The sequence below is a fragment of the Marmota monax genome, unplaced genomic scaffold, assembly GCF_021218885.2.
Source record: "Marmota monax isolate L192 unplaced genomic scaffold, Marmota_monax_Labrador192_F-V1.1 WCK01_AAM20220418_F8-fsc00081, whole genome shotgun sequence".
NCBI lineage: Eukaryota > Metazoa > Chordata > Mammalia > Rodentia > Sciuridae > Marmota > Marmota monax.
This window is the reverse complement of record NW_026695234.1, coordinates 1,732,927-1,759,054: the sequence shown is the minus strand read 5'-3', so window position 1 is coordinate 1,759,054 and position 26,128 is coordinate 1,732,927. Positions and strand designations below refer to the sequence as shown.

The window sequence follows — 26,128 nt, the reverse complement described above, 5'->3', positions numbered from 1 at the left end:
TATAATACATAAAGTGGAGTTCAATAAGTCATAAGTGAGAATTTCGTGTTAAATTAGGACTAATTAGCAGGACATGGTTATTCATATGTAGATGTTGGAATTTTTCAAGGGGGCTTCTTTTCAATATAAATATCCAATTGCCTAGCATAATTTCAATGAAGTGAATTTCAACAATAATTTCTTGCTGCAGGGCTGGTGTTGTGACTCAGTGGTAGAGCACTTGCCTAGCATGTGCAAGGGCCTGAGTTCGATCCTCAGCACCACAAAAGAATAAATGAATAAAATAAAAGCATTGTGTCCAACTACAACTAAAAAGTAAATATTAAAAAATAATTTCTTGCTGGGACACAGTAGTACTTTACTCTAAAAGCCATTTCACCTCTAAATATAAGTTTCCCAATTTGAATGATAATTGCAACAACAGAAAGCCAATATATCAGCTTAGTGCTGTGATTTTTCAGCAGTATTTTGTGAAAGAACCAAAAACATCTTATAGTGTTTTGCATCTACCAGGGTTGGTTCCAAAAGAATATCTTGAGTGTCTACTACACAAGTATTTTTAAAAATTCTAAAAATTAGTAATTTCTCCACCCATTTCCATGGAAAAAAAATCTTTAGTAAAATAAGTTAAATAGACTGGAATACATTTTGTTCAAGGATATTATTTTCAATATCAAAATCATATGTTGGCAGGCATAGCGTCTATTAGTGCTCTTACTTGAATTCATTCAACTGTGTGTATGGCTCAGCCAACACAGGCATTGCCTTCTGATGAAACAATGCAAGTTTTTCTCCATCCTTTACATACAGAAAAAGCATTCTTACCATCTGTGAGTAACTTCAGTTCTGCATAGAATTGTTCTCTGGCCTATCCTTTGCCCCAAGCCCTACTTTTCATTTAAAATTTAAACCAACTTTAAATCCTTTACAATGCATTATATGATTTTATCAACTTGCAAAGACAAGTCCAGAAAGTCTAATTGCAGTGGGTATTACATGTATTAGACACAGATGCCCCCAACAAAACCTGGGAGTGGCTTAATAAGTTCTCCTAGACATGTTACAAGTCAAGTGGGTTGACATGTCCACTCATCAGAGACTTCAAGTGTGAAGCCTATCACATAGGTATAATGAAGACTTATCATCAAATGAGATCCCCACTGTAATTAGTACAAATTGTATAGACATTGCAGTCACTGTATATGTGGAATTTCTTAAATCCTATAACTATAGCAGGAAGATCAGTAGCATAGAGGGAAAGGAACACAGAGGAAGGAGGGAAGGGAAAGGGGAAGTACCAGGACTGAATCAGGACAAATTATATTCCATGCTTTTATAATTATTTCAAAATGAATCCTAATGTTAGGTATAACTAAAAAGAACCAATGAAAAATAAAATAAATTTTAAAAATGACAGTGATCTTGAATGTATGCATTCTTTAATAGGTAGCCATCCCAGTCTCAGTGCTATTAACTATGGTCCTTTCTATTTCTAACATTCTAATGTTTGATTACCTTGTACCACGTCACAACAAAATGGAATGGAATTCCTGGATTTATAGTTTGTGACAGATGGCACACATCAATGGCAGTGTCCTCACTAGACTATAGATTTCATTTGTGAAATTTGTCTCTGAACAATGACTGATGGTCCTTGGAATTATTTTTTTAAGTGCCTCCCAGTACACCAAATTAGCAAATATCTTGGTCCCAGATAAAACAAGAACAATGACAGGTAGACTTGTTACATATATTTATATCCCAAAGACCATAAGAAGCCAAGCATGCTTGAGTTTTCTGTTTTCTATTGTGTTTGTTTCAAGACAAGATGAGAGTGGTCTATCATCCTAAGAATTCCAGAAAGGAGGCTCAAAACTCCCCAGTGGACTCCAAAGTAACTTCAAAGGAAAAACTCAGTTTCTAGGTTGGAAGCTGCACTGCATGTATAGTACCTGAGAATGGGTTATATCATCAGCAGCTTCCCAACTTGTCATAAAAAAGTCACTTTCTGGTTGCTGGAAGATGCTCTGCTAAAGTAGGAAAGGTGACAAGGCCTTCTGCCAGCATCACCCACTGGAGTCAACTACTCCAAACCAGAAATCCATTATGTTATGACATCAGCCCTTTGAACTCAAAAAATTCCCAAATCTCTGCAAGGAACCATAACATACCTGGACATGATGATGTCCATGGTGTGTCTAGAGGCAGCAAGCACATAACGCTCCAGCTCTACACCCAGGACAACAGATTTTTCATTCTTTTCAGGCATATATCTAGTAAATTGATTTCTTTCTTTATATTCTTCTTCCAATTGTCCTTTAGAGATAATGAATGCAAAATCATTGCCCTTGAAATGCCTTTTTACATTCTTACTTTACTGAGTTTTAGAATTACAATATGATACAAATTCTAAAAGGATTTGGCATAGATCAGGGAAGAGGACTTTGGTGTCATCAGAGAAAAGCACACCTGTTTGTTAATAAGGCAGGGGAAAGGGATTACAGTGGGGTCACAAGTCCCGAGCACATTCATCCTTCCCCTTTCACTAACTGCATAACCCTGGGAAAATTCTCTAACCTTTCCATGCCTCAGTTGCCTTAGCTCCAATAAGGGGATAACCATACCCTGCTGGTGGTATTAACTCCAGCCTACCCCACCAGATTGTTGATTGCTGAAATGCAGTAATCCTTTTGTCAATTTCAAGTGCAATTCACTCACGTAGCTAAAAGTATGATCAATCTATTATAAAATTGGGATATTTTAAACAAAGGTGAACAGGTAAAACTCTCCCATAGTGGGCCTGAAATGAAATGTATCTGACTAACCTTCAGAGTCAGGAAAATCAAAAGCCTAAGTTTGGTAGAAGGGAGAGGAAGGGGGTGGAGAGGGAGGGAGGCGGGAGAGCATGGGGAAGTACTGGGGAACAAAGTCTCCCAACGGTGCTATGTCCATGTGCAAGTGAACCACAATGAATCCTGAATTTATATATAATTAGGATGCAGTAATTAAAAATAATAATAATACAAGGGAGACCAGTAGAGTAGAGCAAGGTGATAAGGAGGAGGGAGGAGGAGGGAAAGGGGAGGTACTGGGGAATGAGACTGATCAAATTATGTTATATGCATGTATGAATATAGCATAATGAATCCCACTATTGTGTATAATTATAATGCACCAATAAAAAATAAAAATCAAAGAAGCATGTTTAGTAATAAAGCAAATAACAGTGGCGCACTCATTCGATGCCAGTGTTGATTAAGCTCAGGCATCATCTCATTTAGTCATCACAGAAATCTTATGAGGAAGAAACTCTCACTTCATTTTACAGAGAAGATGACTGAAGCTTAGCACATCAAGTATTTTCACCTATGGCACTGACCTTGTGTGTAGCCGAGTCCAAGTTCAAACCTGGGCTGTTCTGATTATAAAATCCCGTGTCCTTAACCACTGTGCTAATTTCCTCTTCCAGTGCAGTCAATTCATGCACTAGCACCTCTGTCTGGTCTCCACACTCTGGTCCCCACTGAGGTCTTAGCTCAGTGGTTTTCCTTTTTACTCACCAGAAGCATAGGGCTCACTAGCAGCCTTGCCTATGGCACCTGTCCTAACAAAATACATTTCATACCATTCACTCTCCATTGTAGGGTTTATTGGTTAATTATGACTCAGATGTGTCTTCTTTCTTGGATCTCCCATGAAGTCATAGATTACATAATGTACTTTCTCTCTCTCTCTCTCTCTCTCTCTCCCTCCCTACCCTTCCACTCTCTCCATCTCTCCATACCCTTCCACTCTCTCCATCTCTCCATAAGTGTCTAAGACAGTACCAGATTAAAAGAAAACTTCTTAAAGAATTATTTGGACACATTAGCAAAACTTCCATCATTTGCCCTACTCAAGTCCAGGCCAGCTTTCCCATTGTCCCAAGGCAAATATTATGCAAAACCCCATGCTGGATGCTGGTGAGCAAGAATGGGTCTCTGCCTCCAGTAACATGTTCAGTTCATCAGGAAGATAGACAAACAAGCCATTGTGTTAGGCCAAGGGAAGCAGAGACACAGAACAGGGGCAGCAACCCCAGTCTATGAGGCTAAAAGAAGATTATCTGACAAATTTGGTAATATGGGCTGAAATTTTAATTGTGCAGTAATAATAACAATAAACCATCAAATGTTTCATCTCTCTGGGCATTTAAGATGTATCATCCCACTTAATTATCTCAATGACTCTGGAGCACATGTGATCATTTCACCTATTCTACTGATAAGAAAACTGGGGTTGAAAATAGAATTATTTAACCAAGTTTACTAATAAATAGCAGATGTAAGATTTGGTCTCAGAGATCACATCTGTAACCATCTTTAACTAGCATGTTATTTTTTTCTCACTGGAGAGAGAGAGAGACAATATGAATATAGTCCACAGAGAAGGCCCATGAGATGAAGGTCATGAGATGAATCCAAGCAGGAAATATTTGGGAAACTAAAGGAATTTGATAAAGGGCTCTAAAAGGTCCAGATGAGTCTCTGGTTACCCTGAGATGACCATCTAGCCATTTCCCAATTAAAACATAGGGTATCGACTAACCCCAGTGGTTCGTTGCTATGGGGAGAAATAGTCCTGCTGCACAGAGGTGTGTTATAGACCAGGTCCCTAAAGACTGTGGATTCACTGCCCCAGCAACCAGTAGAGTTCTGTCCACTGTGCATCAACCCAACCCATGGAATCAGAATCCTGAAAGACCCTCTGTCATAGAAGAGAAAGGAACTAGAATAACCCATCTCCTTGCTTCCAGGGATTCCCCCCACATTATCAGATTCCAGAAAAAATTTCACAATTGTCTGAGACTCTCATTTCAATGTCAAATGATCCTTCCTATGAATACAGTCTTATTTCATGCTTAAAACTTCACCTGAAGTTTCAGTTCTGTTTTCATGAATGATGGAACAGAAAGTCATTTCCTCTGAGGAGACCATCTCAAGTGCCTCTGACAGCCATGCCCAGAACCAGGAGTTTGGCTGTGCCCCCTGGCTCCACCCCCGTGAGCTCTGCAGTGTGAGGCAGATAACTTAATTTTTCAAATTCCAGTTCTCGTCTGTAAAATGGCACAATAATAGGGCTTACACATGGATTCATTTTGAGGATTAAATGTAGACAAAAGACTTAGAGTAGTGGCTGACTTATTATAAATGCTTATTAAATTTTCACTTAAAAGAAAAGACCTAATTTCATCTGTATCTTGAGCAAATTTGTATATGATTTCAGAACTAACAAATAAACTTGGTCAATTTTTCCAGAATAGGGATAGGGATCAAATGCCTACAACTAGTAGTTACATTTTTACTGTTCTTATTTTCTACCAGTAAGCAGAAGAGTAGAACATCCCCTTTTAAATGAAAGTTACATATCAGTTATAAAAGTGTTAAATAAATCTGTGAAGGCCAAGTACAAAGAAGAAAGAAAGAGACAGGAACCATCCTGCTGTTGCCATGACAACAAGACATGTTACCTGGACAAAGATTTTGGTAATCTCTTAAAAGAATAGCCAGAGATGTTTCCATCTATTTCGGGAAGGACAAAGTCTTTCTTTATCCTCCACTAAAGACACACAACCACTTGTCTATCACACGTCTCCCAATTAACACAGGGCAAGATCTGAGAGGAGTGAGGATGTCAGGTGCAGGCAGGTGGTGGGATGGCAGGGGGCTTCAAGGTAAAGACAAATATCAGTGGAAAATGCAAGATCAAACTGCCCAGGATCTCTATTGTTTCATTTAAAATGCCAAAAGAACATTCATTAAAAAAGCATCATGTTCACACAGGAAGATGCCCAACTGCTGCGCATTAAGTTCACAAGAAATTAAATCCTAAACCAATAACACTTTCATTTTTATTAACAGTACTTGATACTAAGAAATGATTTTTAAAAATCTGGCAAACAAGACGTTCCCTAAAACTCATTTTCGTAAGTAAAGAAAACGAGAGCTTATGATTCAAAATGTATGTCCTTCCTTTCGCCAGCTCCTTGGGTGTTACACACCGGTCCTGTGGGACTGGGTGTATGTGTGTGTGTCCCTCTTTCAATCTGTAGTTTACACTTAACAGTAATCTTACACATCTCTCTCATTTCTCAGCTAACAGATAATATTTTTACAACAACAAAAAGAGGCTATTGGTAATAGTATTTCCTTTAATTGCATATTTTTTCAAACATGAGACTATTAAATTAGCTGCCCATGAAAGAAGTCATTCAATTTTCCTCTGAGTTGCCCCTTCATTCTGAAAGGGCCTCCCTCATCGAGCTCAATAGCATCTTTTGGTTGCCTGAGAACAAGCACTGGAGGACAAAAAAATTTTAAAAATAAAGAAAAGGAAGAAGAAGAAACCTATTTTCCTATTTGCCAGATCAAAGTAATCCCTACTCCATTGCCATGGCTCCAGACGTCTCTTTTTTCTTTTCATTGACCAAACAAGGTTCTTCTTAGCTCTCTGTCTTTTTTTGCCTGAATTTGTTTTCCCTTTGGGAAAAGTGGTCATTAAAGTATTAGTTTAGGTTGATTGGTTCTCCAGCAACAGAAGAGGCTTCTGATGCTTTGTTATCTTTGACATGATCTCCAAACAGTGGCCTGATTATTATACAATATGGAAATAATAATTCAAGATAACAAACTTGCTCTCTGGGACCCATGCAGGTGCCAGGTAGATCTTTATACACTCAACTTTCTGGTGTTCTAGTGGGTGCTTTCAAGGCCTGAACGTCTGCTCATGTCCCTGGACATGGCATGGGCTTCACCTCCCTGCCCTAGCCATCCAGCCCCGCTCCCACGGTCTTGAATTCTTCCCAAGTGGCTGAGGCTGCTCAGCATTTCCTCCATTTATATCAACCAGTGGCGCATTCAGTGGGAAGAAAGGGGAGGGGAAAGGGAAAGCTTTGATGTTTCCAAGGGCCAGAAATCACTTGGATGTTCTTCCAGGGCCACTTGGCAGCAGGTAGAGGGTATGACAGCTGGTGGGGAGGTCGTTGGCAAGGCCGTGGCCACTCAACCATGGCAGGGAACTGCTCTGCCCTTGATAACTGAGAAGAGTATTCCTATCGTCCAGTGGGGGATAAAGATGAGGCGGAAAGATCATATGTCACCTGGGAAAAAGAGAATTCAAAAATTATCAAATATCATGCTGAAATGTTTCACTAATTTTTAAGACCCAAGTGACCCAAGTCTTCATATCCAATCTAATAAGAATATATGGTGTCAGTACTCATAGAGGGCCACAAATGGCGGTTAACCACATGGACCTTGAGTCCAGACTCTCAGCCTCTCTTTTCTCATTGGTTAATATACGGTTTGTGACAGGTTTGCTTTGAGGTTATTAATAATAATGTTTTCTGAATGCTCACTATGTACCAGGCACCTGATTGGCACTTGGCATGCATTATCTTATTTCCTCCTCACAAGAACACTCTGGAAGAAGGACTATTACAAATAGGGACTGCTGCTCTTGTTTAAAGAAGATATCCAGAGTCATGCAGCTAGTAAGTAAAGCCAGGAATCAAATCAAGTCAGCTCAAACTCTAGAGCTTGCACTATCAGCCACTACTTTGGAATGAAATGAAATAATGTATAACAGATTGATTCTGGTACCAGACCCTCAGCAATATTACCAATCATTAATTTTACATCACTACATTCTTATTAGACTCCCTCTATTGCTTTGGCCAAATGAATTAAAATATATGACAGTGCTTAATAGGGAAAGGGCTTCATAAAAGCAAACACATTAAATATATTGGGAATGGCTGGAGCTAGTCCATAGAAAGAGTAACATTTCTTGATCCAAAATTTCTGTGGACAAAAATCATACAGGATTTGCTAGAAGAACTGATAGGAGGAAAATCAGTGAGGAAACAGAGACCTGGAAGTGCCTTCTCATTTGTAGAGTTCACCTATTCAAGAAGTATGGCCAAAAGGGCTGGAGACACTGGTATCGTCACTGCCTCAGCTGTCTGGAGGAGGAGATGTGGATGGATGTCTCAGGTTAGAAAAAGGGATGGAAGTAGAACTGACAGGTACAAGCTAGTCAGCCAACTAAAGAGCACCTGACCACACGCTCACTGCCATTCATTCAGAAAATACACAGAGGGACTAAATCTTACCTGAAGGTCCCAAGGAATTAAGAGCTAATTGCAAATTCTTAAGGAGATCCAAAAATTTCATTATAAATCCTCGTTTTTCTATTTGTTAGATTAGTAGTTATTGAGAATCTTCTGTTTGGGGCATTTTAAGGCATAAAGAGAGACATAAAGACATAAAGAGAGACATAAGACATAAAGAGAGCTGACTAGGTCTCTGACCTATATAAGAGTAAGAAGTCCAACCTGAGGACCAGTGTGCTACCCTTTTAGGGAGTTGGGCACAGGGGCCTCTGGGAGGGATAGAGAGGCCAGTGGAGGACTAGATCTGACTTGACCACGGAAGTGGAAATAGATAGTGGTTAAATCAAAGGAATTTCCCCCTCCTGTATAAGGGGTACCCTGTTTTTTGGTCAGAATGGAACTTAACAATAGAAAAATAAAAAGCAAATACTTAAGAGAAAATTGAGGGTAAATTTCTGAAATTGGAGTCTCAGTAAGAAGAATGTCACTATCTTCTCTGATTTAAGAAGAAAGAGAAGAGAGATGCAAACAGAGGGAGATTTTCATATGGAGGAAGTTGAGGCAACGTGCCTCAGATGGTCCTGACGTTCTCAACCAGGAATGCACATCTGCTTTTATTTTCTTGCGTTTTAAGAAAGGAATGGGATGGTGCTGGAGACCACATGGGTATGTCGCTATGCAAAACGCCACTTTCCCTGATTGTCTGCTGGCAAGCCCCTGCCAATCCTTCAGAACTCATATCTAGCTGCCCAAGCCCCCAGGCAGAGTTGGATCTCCACCTCCTGCACTTGTTTATGTTTCGATTACCTTAATAATTACATCATACTGTAATTAATTGGTCTCTCTCTCTCTCCTCCCATATTAAAATTCTTGATTTTACTCATCTTAGCTATTAGCTAACCTGGCACAAAACGATATTCAGTAAATGGATGGTGAATGAATAAATAAATTGCTCCCTAAGCCACACCTACACAAAACGCAATTCAGATCCAGAAAGATGGATTTCAGATCAACACTCGAGCAATTACTCTAACCTCTCTGCGTCAAATACCCCAGGCTCTGAGAAACGAGGACCATGATCATGGAGCTGTGAGCTTCATTAGTCAACGGCAGGAAAGGGCTTTTTAAGTGGTGAAGGAGATCCTTATGGAAAATGTCTCTGAGAAAGTAGGATGACAAAGACATGTCTCAGGGACAATGAAGGACCTTCCTTCCAGGATTTCTGCCACATCTCACTCTGACACAAGCAGCTACAGAGCATCCAGTGTCTCTCAAAGATACTGGCACCAATAGGTTCCAAGATCATCTGTCCCCCAAGTTCATGAACTGCTGGGAAAGAGCACTGGTTAGAATGCACAGGAGTCCTGCGCTCCCCAGCTCAGAGCTGCTCTGCTTTCCATGGAAGTTTCAGCCTTTTCTACTGTTTTTCCTGGCCTTGGTTCCTGATTTCCACTTTTATAGATCATCAAAAGATCACTCAAACGTGCTTGACCTTTTGAAATACTCTTGTGCTCTCAGGAAATATATGATCATTTATCCCTGCCATTTACCAAGTGTTAGCTACATGAATAGATACTGGATAAGCATGAAAGCAGCTGCCAGTCCATTTGCACAAGAAGTGATACAATTTAGTCCCAATGAGATACAGAACATTAAGACACTGAGCAATAAGACCTGTTCATATATTACTCTGTTTGGGGGCTTTAAGAAACAAATGCAAGATTGACATATATTCTACTCACTTCTAAGGCCATGGAAATATAGTCTACATCAGGACAAGTAATCTAGAATATCATTGCTATGAATACACTAAGAGAGATGATAACTGTCGAACATACACATTCATATTATGATTCATAGCATAAATCATATTATTATTCATAATATAATTCCCCACTATATACACAAATGCATACACACACATGTAAACACATATCTGCCTCTAAAACTGGATTTGACTAAGGATAAACTCACTATTGGTTTGCTTCCCAATGTATATACTCTAAAGTTTTACAATATGCAAAAGAAACAACCTGTGAGGTGAACAGAGAGCCTACATCTTGGGAGCAAACCTTTACCCCTCACACATCAGATAGAGCACTAATCACTAGGGTATATAAAGAACCCAAAAAACTAGACACCAAAAAAAACCAAATAACCCAATCAATAAATGGGCCAAGGACCTGAAGAGACACTTCTCAGAAGATGATGTACAATCAATCAACAAATACATGAAAAAATGTTCATCATCACTAATAAATAGAGAAATGCAAATCAAAACCACTCTAAGATTCATCTTACTCCAGTCAGAATGGCAGTTATTATGCATACAAACAGCAAGTGTTGGTGAGAATGTGGGGAAAAAGGCACACTCATACATTGCTGGTGGGACTGCAAATTGGTACAGCCAATATGGAAAGCAGTATGAAGATTTCTTAGAAAATTGGGAAAGGAACCACCATTTGACCCAGCAATCCCTCTCCTCAGTCTATACCCAAAGGACTTAAAAACAGCATACTACAGGGACACAGCCACATCAGTGTTTACAGCAGCACAATTCACAATAGCTAAATTGTGGAACCAACCTAGATGCCCTTCAATAGATGAATGGATAAAAAAATGTGGCATATATACACAATGGAATATTACTCAGAAATAAAAGAGAATAAAATCATGGCATTTTCAGGTAAATGAATGGAGTTAGAGAAGGTAATGCTAAGTGAAGTTAGCCAATCCCCCAAAACCAAATGTTGAATGTTTTCTTTGGTATAAGGAAGTTGATTCATAGTGGGATAGGGAGTGGGATCATGGGAGGAATAGGAGAACTATAGATAGGGCAGAGGGGTGGGAGGGGAAGGGAGGGGGCTTGGGGTAATTAATGATGGTTCAATATGATGATCATTATTATCTAAAGTACATGTATGAGGACACGAATTGATGTGAGTATACTATGCATACAACCAGAGATATGAAAATAAGATATATGTAATAAGAGTTGTAATGCATCCTGCTGTTATATATAAATAATAAAAAGATTTAACTTAAAAAAATTTTACAATGTGTGTGATAATAATGGATAAAGATAGGCTGAGATTTTTAATTGTTATTAAAAGGCCAGTGTTGGAAAAAGTAGGGGGAGGGAAGAAAAGAATTGGGAATCGAGGGGAGAAAGAATATAAAGTAAAAGAAGAAACGAAATATAATCATCATTTTTGCTATGTGTGTACTTCATCCAGATTCACAATTCTTTCTCATACTGATTATCAATTCATATTCAAACATATTTAGAGTAGGGGCACTACCAGTTTGGGGAGGTACCTACAAGGCTACATATATGATAGTGAAGAAGCTTTTCTTTTCTGAAACTGCAGGCTGCTTTCTTATCACCAGAGCAGTTAACAGTCTGCCATTACTCATCAACATTAAATGTGGGAAATTTGCTACCGTGATAATTAAAACTCTGGTTAGTATCTACATTAGCTAGTTGATCTTAATGTTAGTTGCTCAAAGCTTTTTTGAAACATATAATTAGTTGGGAGAGAGATAAAATGACTACATTTTCTTATCTTTAATATAAGAGCCTGAATGCCAATTGTTGGAAAGTTAGACTGAATGACTCCTAAAATCACTTACAACTGTGAAGCATGATTCAGTGACCGTGCAGGAAAATGGCAAGGTTATTCCATGATGTGGACTTCATTCAAAAGTTTCCTCCAAGTTGGAAAGGCTGCTTGTCCATTATGTGGGAGAAATTGCTTTAACAATGGTCAATTCTACTCCACTGACCAAAACACTTCCGGTGTCCTCAGTGCTGTCCAGGCCTGGGGAGCTTGGCTCTGTACCTTGTGGACCACACTCTCTTCAGTCACAATTCATCATTTAGGAATATCTGTCTCTAGTGGAATCTTTGGGGCAAAGTTAAGGCAAGTAATTCTGGAGACCTACATACTTTAGAAATATCGAGTCATCTATTTCATCAATAATCAAAATACAGAAGAAAAATCTTCATTAAAAAGAATAAATTATTCAACCAACCTATCATCAAGGTAACACGAATAAATTGGAAGAGTTGGGGAAGTATTATTCTATTTTGAGGTTGAGAACCTTGAATCTCTCTACTCAGTGAGTCAATTTCTTTCAAAAATATCCAGCACTAAACCTGTAAAGACTAAAGTCTGGGAAGAAAAGAGTAAGGTAGAGAAAGACTAGAACCTTAGGTAGAAGAGAGAAAAGCTTCATTAAGCAATCAATCAAATGTGGGATGGAAAGACCGTCATAACAGGAAGTACAAACTTATTGCATATGTAGAATCCAAGACATATTGCATATGTAGAATCCTGTAGAAAAGCATAGGCTATCAGGTGCCATTTCATTTACCCATTTATAGATGTATGGGAACTCAGGCTCAAGTCTGTCAAGTGACAAACTGTCTGTTTGAGACTGAAGGAGGGGCAAAGAAACCAGGACTCCAGAGCCAAGATCTGGAAACCAAATCAAACCATGAAATTATATTTTTTCTCAAAAAGCATTGAAAGAGAAAATTTACTGTTATGTGGCATAAATGTGTTAGTATGAAAAATAATTCATAGATTATTAGAGTTTGGGGTCCGATTATTAGAATAACTGCCTCAATTATAGATTAGAGTTTTGGGTCTAATTATTAGAATAACTGCCTCAATTTCTTCTGGTTGTTTACTCTGCATTTACATTCATGTTTCTGTCAATTATTTTGTTGGTTGGTTCAGCCTCCCCCCAAACTAAATTTCAGACGCTTGAGAACAAAGTTTTTTTTTTTTTTCAATCAGCTCAATCTCTGCTAGCATCCCACAGAATCACTGAAAACATTCAACACCAATCTAACTTCCGTTTTTCCTTAAATAAGAGTAGTTAGTTGAAATGCTTCATATAGATGTCACTAGGGAAATTCCCCATTTATTTTCCCTATTTTATTAATATAGATAGACAGATAATTACTATCCACATAAATAGGATGGAAGGATTTATATCAATATAAATAGGACGGAGGATAGTATTAAAATTTATTAAAAATAATAATAACTTCAAATTAACATACATGTTGGTAATAGTTAATCTGCATCCTTTTTCATTTGTATTGAAGTAATTATGACTCTTAAAGCATTTTTATGGTTTCTATCTCATTGGATATTTGTTTACACTACTGCAGATGCATCCATTGCCCTCCTACCAATGAAAGTTACATCCTGGGTCTTGGTACCTTTTGGTAAACGGTTAATCGGTTATTCCAGAAAGGAAAATCTCCACTTGCGATATTGCAGCAATCAGCACCATACCAGACAGTGCTCAAGTGACAAGTTATGTCAACTCGGAGTGTAGACAGATCCAGAAGGTCAGAGTACAGACCTTCTTAGTCCCTGTAACGTTGAGGACAATATCTTATTGTCCTTGCATGACCTCCTCAAGTAATGTGTCCATAATGTTTGTAGCTTCCTCTCATCCTGGCATTTCCTCATAATTCAGCATTCCTGGTAAGACTGAAATGAAAGTTGAATTTTTCACTGGAGGTAGGTCAAGCTGACAGTGATAGCAACTGACAGGAGATTAAAAGGAACCAAAGATACTGTGTTGAAAAAGTCTCATCAAGGTCACCAACTCGTGATGAAGCAAGTGGTGAGTGAGGGAGAAACACAGGCGGATTGCTTAGGAACCAACAGGGACAACTGTATTATCTAATTATTCCTCTTCATTTCCATCTCCTGAGGACTCCCACTCCCACACACACGCTTTTAAGCAAGTTCATTATATCAAAATTACTGTATAATATTTCTTCTTCTTATCAGTTCAAGGTACAGCTGTTTTTAAATGTGGTACCTGCAGCACTGTCAACCCTAATAAGCAGAAGAAGTTGCTCCCCACGGCCCTGGGCTTCCCCCTTTACTGGAGCATGCACCTGTTTACACGACTTTCCCTGCCCCGTGTGCCCCACGTCTTACTCATCTTTCTGTCTGCCTGCGTGGTGACAGAGCCAGTTAGTAAACTATCAATGGTTCTCTTTCCCTAATACAGAGTTGCTGTTGGGAAGCTGCCACCAAGCTGGGGACTGAATTTTCCAGCTCCATATCCATCCAGCTATAGCCACAGTATTAACCAATGGAAAAATGAAAGGAACTGATATATTTCCCTTTGAGGCTTATATAACATGTCATATCTCTATATTCTTTGCTGTTGTTTAAACCTTGAGTGTCCCCAAAGGCCCATGTGCTAAAGGATTGGTCCCTAGAGAGGGGCTATTGGGAGGTGGTGGACCTTAGAGAATGGGCCTCAGTGGTTGAGGGTGTGCACCTCAACGGGGTTGTAGAACCCCACCTCTTCCCATTCTCTTTTTTGCTTCCTGGCCATGAGGTGAGCAGTTTTGCTCTGTCACATGCTTTTCACCTTTGTCATCCAGCACCCCTACTAGAGAGCTAAGAGCAATGGTTCTGTCTCTTCATGTATTAGAATTTCTAAATTATGAGCCAAAAGGAAACTTTTTTCTCATAAATCAATCATCTTGAATATTTGTTATAGTAATAGAAAGCTAACTAACACACTCCCTTTTGCCAGCTGCCAACTAGATGAATGCAGAAGTTGATGAATAGTAAAAAAGCTCTCCATCCTATGTGATGGATCCCTGTGATTTCTTAATCATTGTATTGAAGAAAGTCACCAGAAACAAAGGATTAGACTCTTACAAGAGAGAGAAATAAACTTCAAGTCAAAAAATTATTTTTATATTTCTGGGTCTATTTGTTACTGCATGATAATACATGAATTTAATATAGTGGCATATATTGGCATTCAAGGGATAGCAAATGACTGACTAGTGCATGTTTTGGTCAGCTTTGCATCACTTTGACTGAAAGATTGCCCAAGAGAAACTTATAAAAGTTTAATTTGGCTCACAGTTTCAGAGGTTCAATCCATGGTTGGCCAATTCCATAGCTCTGGGCCCAAAGTGAGGCAGAACAGCATGGCAGAAGGGCATGGCGGGAAAAAATTGCTCAGTTCATGACAGTCAGGAAGCAGAGAGAGAGAGAGAGCTTGATTTCAAGGAACTAGCAACAAAATATAAACCCCAAAGGTCTAAATGCACACTTCCAGTGGCTTATTTCATCTGGCAACACCCTACCTGCCTACAGTTATCACCCATTAATCCATTTAAATTATTAATCCATCAAACAAATCAATCTACTGATCAGATTACAGTGTTCATGATCTAATCATTTCATCTCTGAAGAGGGCTGCATCATCTCAAACCTGAGCTTTTGGGAGACCATCCGTATCCAAACTATAACAGGGCATTTGCCCATTTGCCTACAGAAGAGCTTGAATATTTTGTACTTTACCAGAAAGGATTAAATATGAATTGCAGCTCATGAGATTATATGCAATAATTGTTATTATGGAACTCTTCCCAGAATGTTAGATGAAACAGACTGATGTGGCTAGGGTTTTATCTAGTTGTATAGTTGTTTCTTCAAATTCATAGATACATATTTAAATTCTGTTACTGTGGGAGAATATTGAGGTTGTCATGGCAACAAGTTAAAGCACCAGACTACATGTGATGTACTGGGATGCTTGGTGCTAGCCATGCTAGCAAAAAAACAAATGATTACATCACACAGAGAACTGTACTAAGGGTTACAGAGTGATAGTCAAGAGGATAGTCTTACACCTTCGAGGAGCCATAATATACTGATTAGTTAGCAATTTTGATAACATTGATAGTTCTGAAATAAAATGGATTTTACAATTCAGATGAGATTATTGATACAGGATCATCACCTTAATAACCCTAGTCCTACTTGGAGTAAAACCCAAACATAGGTACACACACACACACACACACACACATACATGCATGCATACATATGTACATGTATATACACAGAAAGACAGAGACAGAGAAAGCATATTGAGCTTATAGAAGTAAAATTTGATAGAGTTGATGAATTTAGAGGACTACAATTTTAACATAAGCAATCAAATAAAACCTCTCTTGAGCAGAGATTTTAGAGCAAATCTCTCAACCCAACTCTGATTTACTTTATGATGCAGACAGAGCCTTTACTGATCCCTTCTCTGAGAACCAGAAGCCTGCTTTTCTGCAATGTATTTACTACTAATTCAAGTTACTCTCATTCTTTGGGGGAAAATTAAGTATTTCTAGCAGGGCTGGCCTACCATCCCCAGGGATTTTATTTTTCTCCCCACATGGCCTTCTAGAAGCACAGACATTTGTCTGAGACAACACAAACTGCAGGTAACTTGGATTGTCATGCAGCATCCAGAATAAGAGATGTGGCCAGCTGGAGTAGTGTAATTTGGTGAGTAACAGCAATAGGAAGGCTGATATTTCTAGCTGTTCTTTGAATGGTTAAAAATTAAAGGATAAAGGAATATTTATATTCCCCATTAAAGTTCTAGGAGGTAATTCAGGAAGAGTTTTAAGAAATGATAAAAGAAAAAAGAGAGTATCCCAACTTTTAGCTTAGAGTCCTTTTTCTCCCCTCATCTTGTCATTTCTGTTTAGATGAACCAACTAAATAATTTCTTCTCCAGCCCCTTTTTGCTTCATTCATAAACTACATTGGCCAGTTTCCTGGATATTAAGCTTTGAAATATCTTTCTATCACTGAGATGGCAGGAATCATGTAAGAAAGAAAGTCTGATCCCAAGAGACGCTGTTACTATATTAAGAAGCATGACACAAAGGATGTAGATGCTGGACCCCACCTGCAATGGTACCGACCATTTCAAGGCAGAACAAAAAGATATATGCAGATGTTAAGAGGGATCGAATGCAGTCGCAATGCCAGATGGTCTCTGGCGGCCCCTTGGCTGCTCTTGGTACAAACCAGGTCAAAGGCATCTGACGTGGCTCCTTAGACAGAGGAGATCAATAATGCTAAAGAGTGGCGTCTGTAGTAAGAAACAAATCACTGTAAATGGCTAACATGGTCTCTGTGCTCAGGGGTCCTGACTGAAGCTGCCATCTTGACATCAGCACTATGCCATCCTCCATGCGAGGGGAGAAGGAGCAAGAGGGGTAGGGAGACAAATGGTGGCAGCCAAGGTGACATCACAGGATTTTGTTGTCTCCAATGGAGAAGCTCTAAGCAGTTCAAGCAGCTCAGTGCCCATCTGGCCAATTCAAGAAGAAAACACCGTGGGTGTGAAGTATTTTAAGTCTGTGGAGGATAAATTATACCTCAGTCTCAAAAGAGATCAGAAAGTAGCTAAATGAGATTAACAGTAAGATAAACAGAAAGCTAATTTTATTTAATAACATATTTATTAAATACTTCCTGCATGAGCCAGGTATTTTATTAATAAATAAATTGAGGCTCAGGAAAAGTTAAGTCACTTTCCCAATGTCATAATATAATAAGTGACAGATAAAGCTCTAACCAAGATCTGCACACCAATCTAAAGCCAGGCAGAGCTACCTCTTACAAGGCTCATTGGCAAATACAACTAAACATGCTTTCCATGGCCTTTGTCTTTCTCATGATCTTGATCATATGGGGATCACCAGTGTGCACTTGACCTGTCTGGATTCATGGGAATAAGTTACAAAATGTCTTGAAAGGTGCTTAAGCTTTGTAGGTATGGAGCAGAAGCAGCAACAGTGGATTATAGAGAAATGCAAAAGATGTAGAGATTCAAATCTTGTACTATACCATTTGAATCCTTTTGCTAAGTTTGCTCAGAGAAAATTGGGTTTTGGATTAAAGCAATTAACTGGTGAATTCTACTGGAAATTGCTTCAACCTCTATGAGTTTTGTTGTTGTTGTTCAATATATAATATGTCAAGGTGAGACACATTACTGAGAGGAGCAAGAAAAATAGAGGAGGTAGGGAGCCACTTTCCATGAAAAAAAAAATTGCATCATTAGAATACTTCTGCTTTCTCTGTGCAAAATGACCCGAGTCTCCACAACCAACCTCACCCATTTCCCAGATGTTTGCCCAGAGATACAAATAGAAAAAGTCTAAATGACCAACATCCATTTTGTTTTACTCATGGTTGAAAAAATTTTTTTCTGCCTTGTGAAGAAAAAAAAAAAAAAACACCTAAGATTCATTAAACAATACACCAACTTCTATGTTTGGTGATTGATAAATGCATTATCTATTGACTTCTTCCAAGTGCCTTTTGAGGTGCTACTTGCCTACCATCAAGATGATGAAACTGGAATTAGAAGGAATCCCTAGCCTAGACTCTCAGCTATGTGGCTGTGCAGGATCAAGCCCACTGCTCCTGTGACTTTCAAAGTCAGTGTTCTTTCTTCTATACTCTCCTTTGGTCCTCTTCAATAATTTATGTCCTTGTCCCACCTCTCATTATCATTCTAAAGTTTAGCAGTCACAGTTCAATAGAGTTGAAGGTACAGATGATTAAGCTGATAAATGGTATGGAAATAAATGTATATTCTACAAGTCAGTGCTTTGTCTAAATTCTTGAACTAATTGATTTGTCTCTCCTTTGTTTCTTTCAACTAATGTTGGAATATAGAAAAACCATTCCAGGTACTTAAAAGTTTTAATTAGTTAATTCTAGATTTCCAGAGACTTAAAGAGAAGCATTTGGGGTCAAAAGAATCTTTACTGGAAGCCAGGCACTGTGTAGCATACCTCAAATCCCAGCAGCTCTGGAGGCTGAGGCAGGAGGATCCCAAGTTCAAGGCCAGCCTCATCAATTTAGCAAGCCCTAAGCAACTTAGCAAGACCTGTCTCAGAATAAAAAATAAAAAAAGGGCTGAGGATGTGGCTCAGTGGTTAAGCTTCCCTGGGTTCAATCCCTGGAAATAACAACAAAAGGGCTTTAGAAGGATTCCCAGGTAATGAATATTTGGAAAGCAGGTCTGAGATCAAATGCAATGCATTTATTGTTTCTTCCACCTCTGGGAAAATGAGATGGAGAAGAAAGAGCACAGACCTAGAAGTTTTCTAGACCCAAATGAGAATACTGGCTCTCTCACTGGGGAATGTTGAACGAGTCATTTTACTTCTCTGACCCTTCTCTTGATCTTTAAAAAAAAAGATACTGACCTTAAAGCGTTATGAGGACCAAGTGACACACATCACGCCTGGCACACATACACATTCAGCGAAGCTTTGTTTCTTTCTCTGCTCCTTGGGACACAGCTGTTTATTGATATGGCTGCTGATTATACCGGAATGAGAGGGCGTAAGTGTGGGGCCTGGTGCTAGTCTTGGGGAGAGTTCATCAAGCGAGGAAAAGAAGCACCATTTATTTGTATTCTCACTTTTTGAACTTTGAATTAGTTGGAGGAAGAGGTAATTCATAGCTTTGCCATTTACAGCCATAGCTGCACTGGTCGTCATGCCTGGGAACGTGGCATTTCAAACAAAGCATGTCTGACCATAGTTGAGGCCAAATGATTACTTTACTACTATCTGTTGTGTTGTAGAACAGATCTCCGTATTGTGTTGTTTGGAGTCACTCTCTACTGCCCAGATCCCACAGATGGTGTCTCTGCCCTACTTTCCCAGAATTTCTGTATCTCCAGGGCCATTACCACTCCTGACTCTCACGCTTGTGCTATTATCCTGTGCTCAGCACTGGCTCTTTTATTTTCTACTTTCTACCACAATATTATGGGCCCCGAGTCACAGTCTCTTAGATAGCGTCTGTCTACTGCTGTTTGTGTACTCTGACGGGGAAGGGAGGTGTGAGGGATCCACTTGTATCCATATTAACAGGAAAGAAACAATGCAAAGCATTGCAGTGCCCTGGAAGGACCCTGAGGGGGCTGCAGGCGGAGGAAGAGCCAGAACATGTCTGCTGAGGTCACTGAACCCACAGCATCACGTTACCATATATCCCAGTACACACACCGTCCAAACTGAAAGGGAAAATTTGCAATCAACTGGTAAGTTATCTCTACATTCATTCTCCATTTTAGAAAATCCCTTGGAGCCAGACGGTTGGCCCACGCCTGTAATCCCAGCAGTTCAGGAGGCTGAGGCAGGAGGATGGCAAGTTCAAAGCCAGCTGCAGCAACTTAGCAAGGCCTAAGCATTTTAGCGCAACCCTGTCTCAAAATAAAACACAAAAAGGGCTGGGGATGTGGCTCAGAGGTTAAGCGCCCCTCGGTTCAATCCTTGGTACAAAAAAAAAAATCACTTAGAGTATTAAATATCAAAAGCAACCAGCTCTGCATACTTCTTTGCCTCCTTTCCATCCATGTTTATGCATCAGTTGACCAGGATGGAAGTCCAGGGTTGCTGGGATCCTGTTCTAGGTTCAAGTGACAGCTTGATTCACAAGTACCAGTGATGTCACCTGGTTTAAGGTCAGTGCTACAGTTAACCTACCAGACATTATTCAGTGCCTTTGAGCCTCCATTTTCTGATCCATAAACTGGAGTGAGCCTGCCTATCTTGCATGGTTTTAGGGAAGATAAATGAAATGTGCTTGTGATATTACAACCTGAACCATGATCCAACCAGCTAATGCTTTATTTTATTCTCCTTTTTACCCCCTAACACTCAAATTGACATCAATCCATGAAATCCGTTGATTTAATTATCCTACAGCTCCCGTGACTGTCTTCCCAGACAAATGAAAGTTTCCATGGGGCTGGAGTTTCTGAGTCTTTGCTCAGGAACTTGGGCTCAGTAAATACTTGTAGATTTAGGGGAAAAGTCAAACTACAAACTTAAAGGGTTTAGAGGAGGAGAGGATCACAGCTGTTTAACTTTGATTTTTAAGCCACACTCATGTCCCAATTACCATTTATTGTACCCTCTTCAGAAATGATCTATGTCTACATTTTTTTTTTTTTTTTTTTTGGTGCTGGTGATTGAACCCAGGGCCTTGCGTGCGCATGGAAGGCAAGCACCTTACCAACTGAGCTATCTCCCCAGCCCCATGTCTACATTTTGTGTACAGAAAATCAGAGAGGAAGGGAAGGGGACAAGTCAAAAGAAGAGGTTGGGGGAAGAAAATGAGAAAGAAAGGACATAATCCTTGGCATCTCTCCATGCTAAACACCAGGATCTGGTCACTCATCTTGACCAGAGTGCTCGTGGAAAACAAGTCAATTTAGCCACTAACTGACCCTAGAGAAAATGAAGAAGGAAGATTCCATTTGGGGAAAGAGGGAAGGGAGAAGCTCCACCTCCCACAGCTCCACAGGGACGACTGGGAATTCTCTGACGTTTCCACATCGTGTTAGTGTCACGTTGCAATGATGAATCCCATTGAAATTTGACAGGTGTATCTCTCCTGGATTCAGACAAGGAGATGGAAATCAGACAGCATCTTTATTTACTGAGCACCTACTGTGTGTTCACAGCTGAGCAGCCCAGAAATGAATATAGATCAGCTGAGCCCCAGAGGGATGAAGTCTGAGCTATGCATGATAAAGTTTGAATCAAATGTTTACTTAGAAGGAAGGAACAGGAGGGAGGAGGGGTGGGAAGGGGAAATACTGGGGAATGAGGTGGATCAAATTCTGTTATGTGCACGTACGAATACGGCCTAATGAACCCCACTATTATGTATCATTATAATGCACCAATTTATAAAAAAGAAAAGAAAAGAAAGCAGGAATAAGTAAGCCACCTCAAAAGGAAGGAAAAGATGCCCAGCCCCATTCTGGAGGGACAACATCTTGACCTCTTCTCAAAGGGAGTCTTATGTGCAGACCCAGGTGCTGCTGGGGGCGCTGGTGGCGTGGAGGGAGATAAAAGGCTTTCTGGAGGCCTCTGACCCCGGCGTCCCATGGGAAAGGAGCCAGGAGGCTGCTGGCTGGCAGACAAGCAGGTGTGTCCCTGAGAAGCTGTGGAGATTAGCTGGGGCTCAGCCAAACCTCTGCAGGAGGCAACCCTCTCCTGACTCTCTCCGGAGACCTTGGCCTTGGCTCCTCTGGCATCAAATAAGTCAGATGCAGAAGGGACGTCAACCAGGCCTTTTGTGAATCTGGGGCCCCTGAGCCGGCATCTGGACACCATCAACACACACTCAGAGCAAGGCTGCAGGGTGTGTGTCAGGAAAAGAGAGGGAAGGGCTGAAAGCCAGTGATCGGGGAGGAAGCCTCACATGTGTTGGGATCCGTATCTTGGAAGGAAGTGTCGGCCACACTCAGAAGACTAGGCATCACTTCTTTTTCTGTAAAACAGAAGTTCTAGGGGAAATTGTAGTGTCTGCTCTTCAGCAAAGGTAAAATTCAGAAGACTCAAGGGCTGAGAGCTTAGAGTTTTGGAAACACTAAAGAAAGGAAGCTTATCAGCAACTTCAGCAGTGGGAGGAGGGGAAACAGGTCCCCATCAGTGCAGATGTGTCAGGTTGGCACAATGTCCAAGTCCACTGATAGCAGGAGAGAGCACTGACTTTAGATCTAACAGATATATGTTGGAATCCTGACCCTGCTATGCATTAGCTGTGTGACCTTGAACAGGTCACTTTACCTCTCCGAACATCCATATTTCAACCTAAGATGAGCCTAACAAGGACTTCCTCATAGAATCATTTGAGCATTAATAGGATACCTTACATAAACACTTGTCACAGTATCTACCACATAGAAGGTGCTCAATAAAAGTTAAACCTCTTTTCCCCTCTCTTTCAAAAAGATGGAAAATACAATGTAATAAATAATGTACTTACTGTATAAATAAAATTTACATTGTACATTTATGTGAAATAGTAGGTAAAATCCTTACTTTTTTAGACATATAGAAACTCTTTCCCAGCAAGGGTAAGTCACTTGCCCACCCTCATTCAGAAGGAAAGAATTAAGTCAAAACACAGATCTCCTGGATGATGTTGTTGCTGTTTGATTGGTTCCATGAAAATAGCTTCGTACTATGTCTCAGAAAGGTCTGATTCTGGCCATGGCACAAGCTAGAACACAACACAAGCCACCCCTTACAGAGGTATCTATCAAGAAAATGGTAGGTGTAACTGTCTTTCAAACACAATTAAAACTCACCAGGAAAAATGTGGAATGTGTGGGGTTTGGGTGGGGATAGTATTCATGACTTTAAGTAATAGCTTAACTGTTGACTCTATTTTTCATTGCTGTGACAAAACACCTGAGGTAATCAACTCACAAGAAGTAAAGATTTATTTGGGATTATAGTTGCTTGGATATGTTGCTTCAGGCCAGTTGCAAGGTAGGGAGTGCATGGTGACAAAAGTCTGTTCATTTTGTTGTAGCCAGGAAGCAAAGAGAGAGAAGGAGAGAGGGGCCAATGTCCCAATATCTCCTCAAAGGCCGTGCCCAATGACCTAACTTCCTCCCACTAGACCCTACCTCTTTTCATTTTTTTTTTCATATTTTATTTTGAGACAGGGTCTTGCTAAGGTGCTTACAGCCTCACTAAATTGCTGAGGCTGGCTTTGAACTCAGGATCCTCCTGCTTCAGCCTCCCAAGCTGCTGGGATTAAAGGTGTGTGCCATCACACCTGTCTAGATCCCACCTCTTAGAGATTCCACCACCTCCTGATAGCACCACAGGCGAGTAACCAAGCCTTCAACACATGGGCCTTTGGGAGACATTCTAGATCCAAACTATAGCAGTAACCAAGAGTGGTCTTATTTAAATTGTGTCACACTCATGTCCACATATAAAACAGTTCACCAAAATAGCTGGAAATGTAATGTCCCGCTCACGGATAATAAGAACATAAGTAATTTCATTTTATTTTCAAAGTTCTTCTTTCCTCTCCACCTGCATTTATGACAAAAGCAAGACTATAACTCCAAAGATGACCCCCAGTCTCCCCTCTGCCCACCTCTCCCTATCATTTCTGCAGCAGGAAGTTTTTCTTTGAGAGGCCAAATTGTGGCTAATTGCCTTTGTCTGGTGTGGTTGAGTCTCAGCTCCTATCTGCATGGCCCTGTCTCCAACACTTAAACCTTCATAAGCTTAGAACTTGGAGGAATCCCGTGCACTCTCGAATCTTCCTCTCTATTTTATAAATAAAATGGGAAGAGGCTCAGAGATGTGGGGCCACTTGCCTGAGGCCATGAAGCTAAGGTGGCAGTTCACCATTCAGTACTTGCTTCCCACACTGGTTCCCCAGAGTTTAGGGACTTGTTATGGTTTAGATATGAGGTGTCCCCAAAAGCTCATGTGTGAGACCAAGCAAGAGGATTTAGAGGTGACATGATCGTGAGAGCTGTAGCCGAATCAATGGATTAATCCACCAACATTTATGAACCAGGCAGCGACTGCAGACAAGTAGGGTGTGACTGGTGGAGATGGGTCTCTGGGGCTTATATTTTGTCCCTGGGCAGAGGTGCCCTCTCTCTGCTTCCTGGTGGCCCTGTCCTGAGCTGCTTTCCTTCACTACACCTTTCAGCCATGATGTTCTGCCTCAGTTTGGGCCCAGAGCTATGGAGTGGGCCAAGCGTGGACTGAGACCTCTGAAACTGTGAGTCAGAATAAACCTTTCCCTGCTCTAAATTGCTCTGGTCAGGTCATTTGGTTACAGTGACAGAACGTTGACTAACACAGGACTCGTGTGGATGAAAGACACCATCTCCTTACACATCACTGCCATCACCACCCAGCCAGCTGTGCGCTGGAGCCCACCATGCAGGCACTCGGGCCAGGTGTGGTAAGCGCCCAGTTACCATCACAGGTGCCCAAATGTTCCATTAAATAACCTCAGAGAAAAGGAAGTAAATGGAAGGTTTAAAAAGCGCTTGAAAATAGCATTATCCTTTAACTCAAAAATATCTGTACAGGTCTTCACAATAGTTGAAATTTGGGGAACTTCTATAATTACTATGGTGACGGGAAATCACTATAAATGTGTTACTTGTCTTGTTCCCGTTAGAGCTGATAAAGTTGTGTCATTCAACAAGGGTTGACTGAGCGCACTCGCCATGTGCCAGATACACGCTCAGTGCTCACCCGACAGGGAGCAGCTGCTGCCCACGTGCTCCTCCAGGGGAGCCCTGCATGAGGGGGGTGTTAGAAGTGGAAACAGGCACTACACAAAACAGATAGCAGACCTAAAAGTAAGACCTGAAACTAGGAAACGCTTAGAAGAAAACTTAAGGGAACCTGTCATGACACTGGATTTGGCCATCAAAAGCTCAGGCCACGAAAGGAAAACTAGATAGAACTGGATGATATAAAACCTTGTTCTACTAAACGGAGAAGACCATTTGCAAATCATCTATCTGATAAGGGATCCAAAATATATAAAGAACTGCAACAGCTAAGCCACAACAGCCACAAAAAGACCCGATTCAAACATGGATAACTGACTTGAAGAGACGCTTCTCCAAAGAGCAACAAAGGACTGACAAAATATGGATGACCTGAAACTACGCTCCACATCAAAATCATTCAAGTAATGCTCATAAAAAACGTAATGAAAGACCACCAGGCTATGGATCACAGAAAAGTCAAAAACAAAACAAAAAGGGCTGATGAGAGAAGAAGATACAGAGGCAGAATGGAGGTGCGGTCCCGGGGGGAATGCAGAGTGAATTCTCTAAAAATCATGAGACGTGCATATATAAATATACCATAGGGAATTTCACCTGTATGCATAAGTAACAAGAGCCAATCAAATATAAATAAATAGACAAGCTACAGGAAGCCTAGTAAAGTAGAGGAAGGAGAAGAGGGCAGGGGAGAGGCTGGACGGGAAAGTAGGGGGGATCATGAACTGAAGTCAATCTCCACGCACATATGATTTTGTGAAGATGAACCCAACGATTGCGTGTATCTACAAAGCTCTTATAAAAATAAATAAATAATTTAAAAGGACTGGGAATGTAGCTCAGTGGTAAAGCAGCCCTGGGTTCAATCCCTGTACCCCCACCCCCACAAAAAAAAGTCTTGATGAGGACATGGGAGAATTAGGATTCTTTGTCAAATGTAAAATAAAGTAATCTCTATGAAAAATAGTGGTGGAGGCTCAACAAATTAGAAATGTAATTATTTGCTGATCCCTC

The 26,128-nt window shown here is 40.3% G+C and overlaps 1 long non-coding RNA gene across 3 annotated transcripts in view; it reads right to left on the bottom strand.

Moving 5' to 3' along the window:
• The window catches only part of LOC124088890 (uncharacterized), a 259,076-nt gene that overhangs the window by 157,778 nt on the left and 75,170 nt on the right, over window positions 1-26,128 (bottom strand). The gene's annotated exons all lie outside the window — the stretch shown is intronic.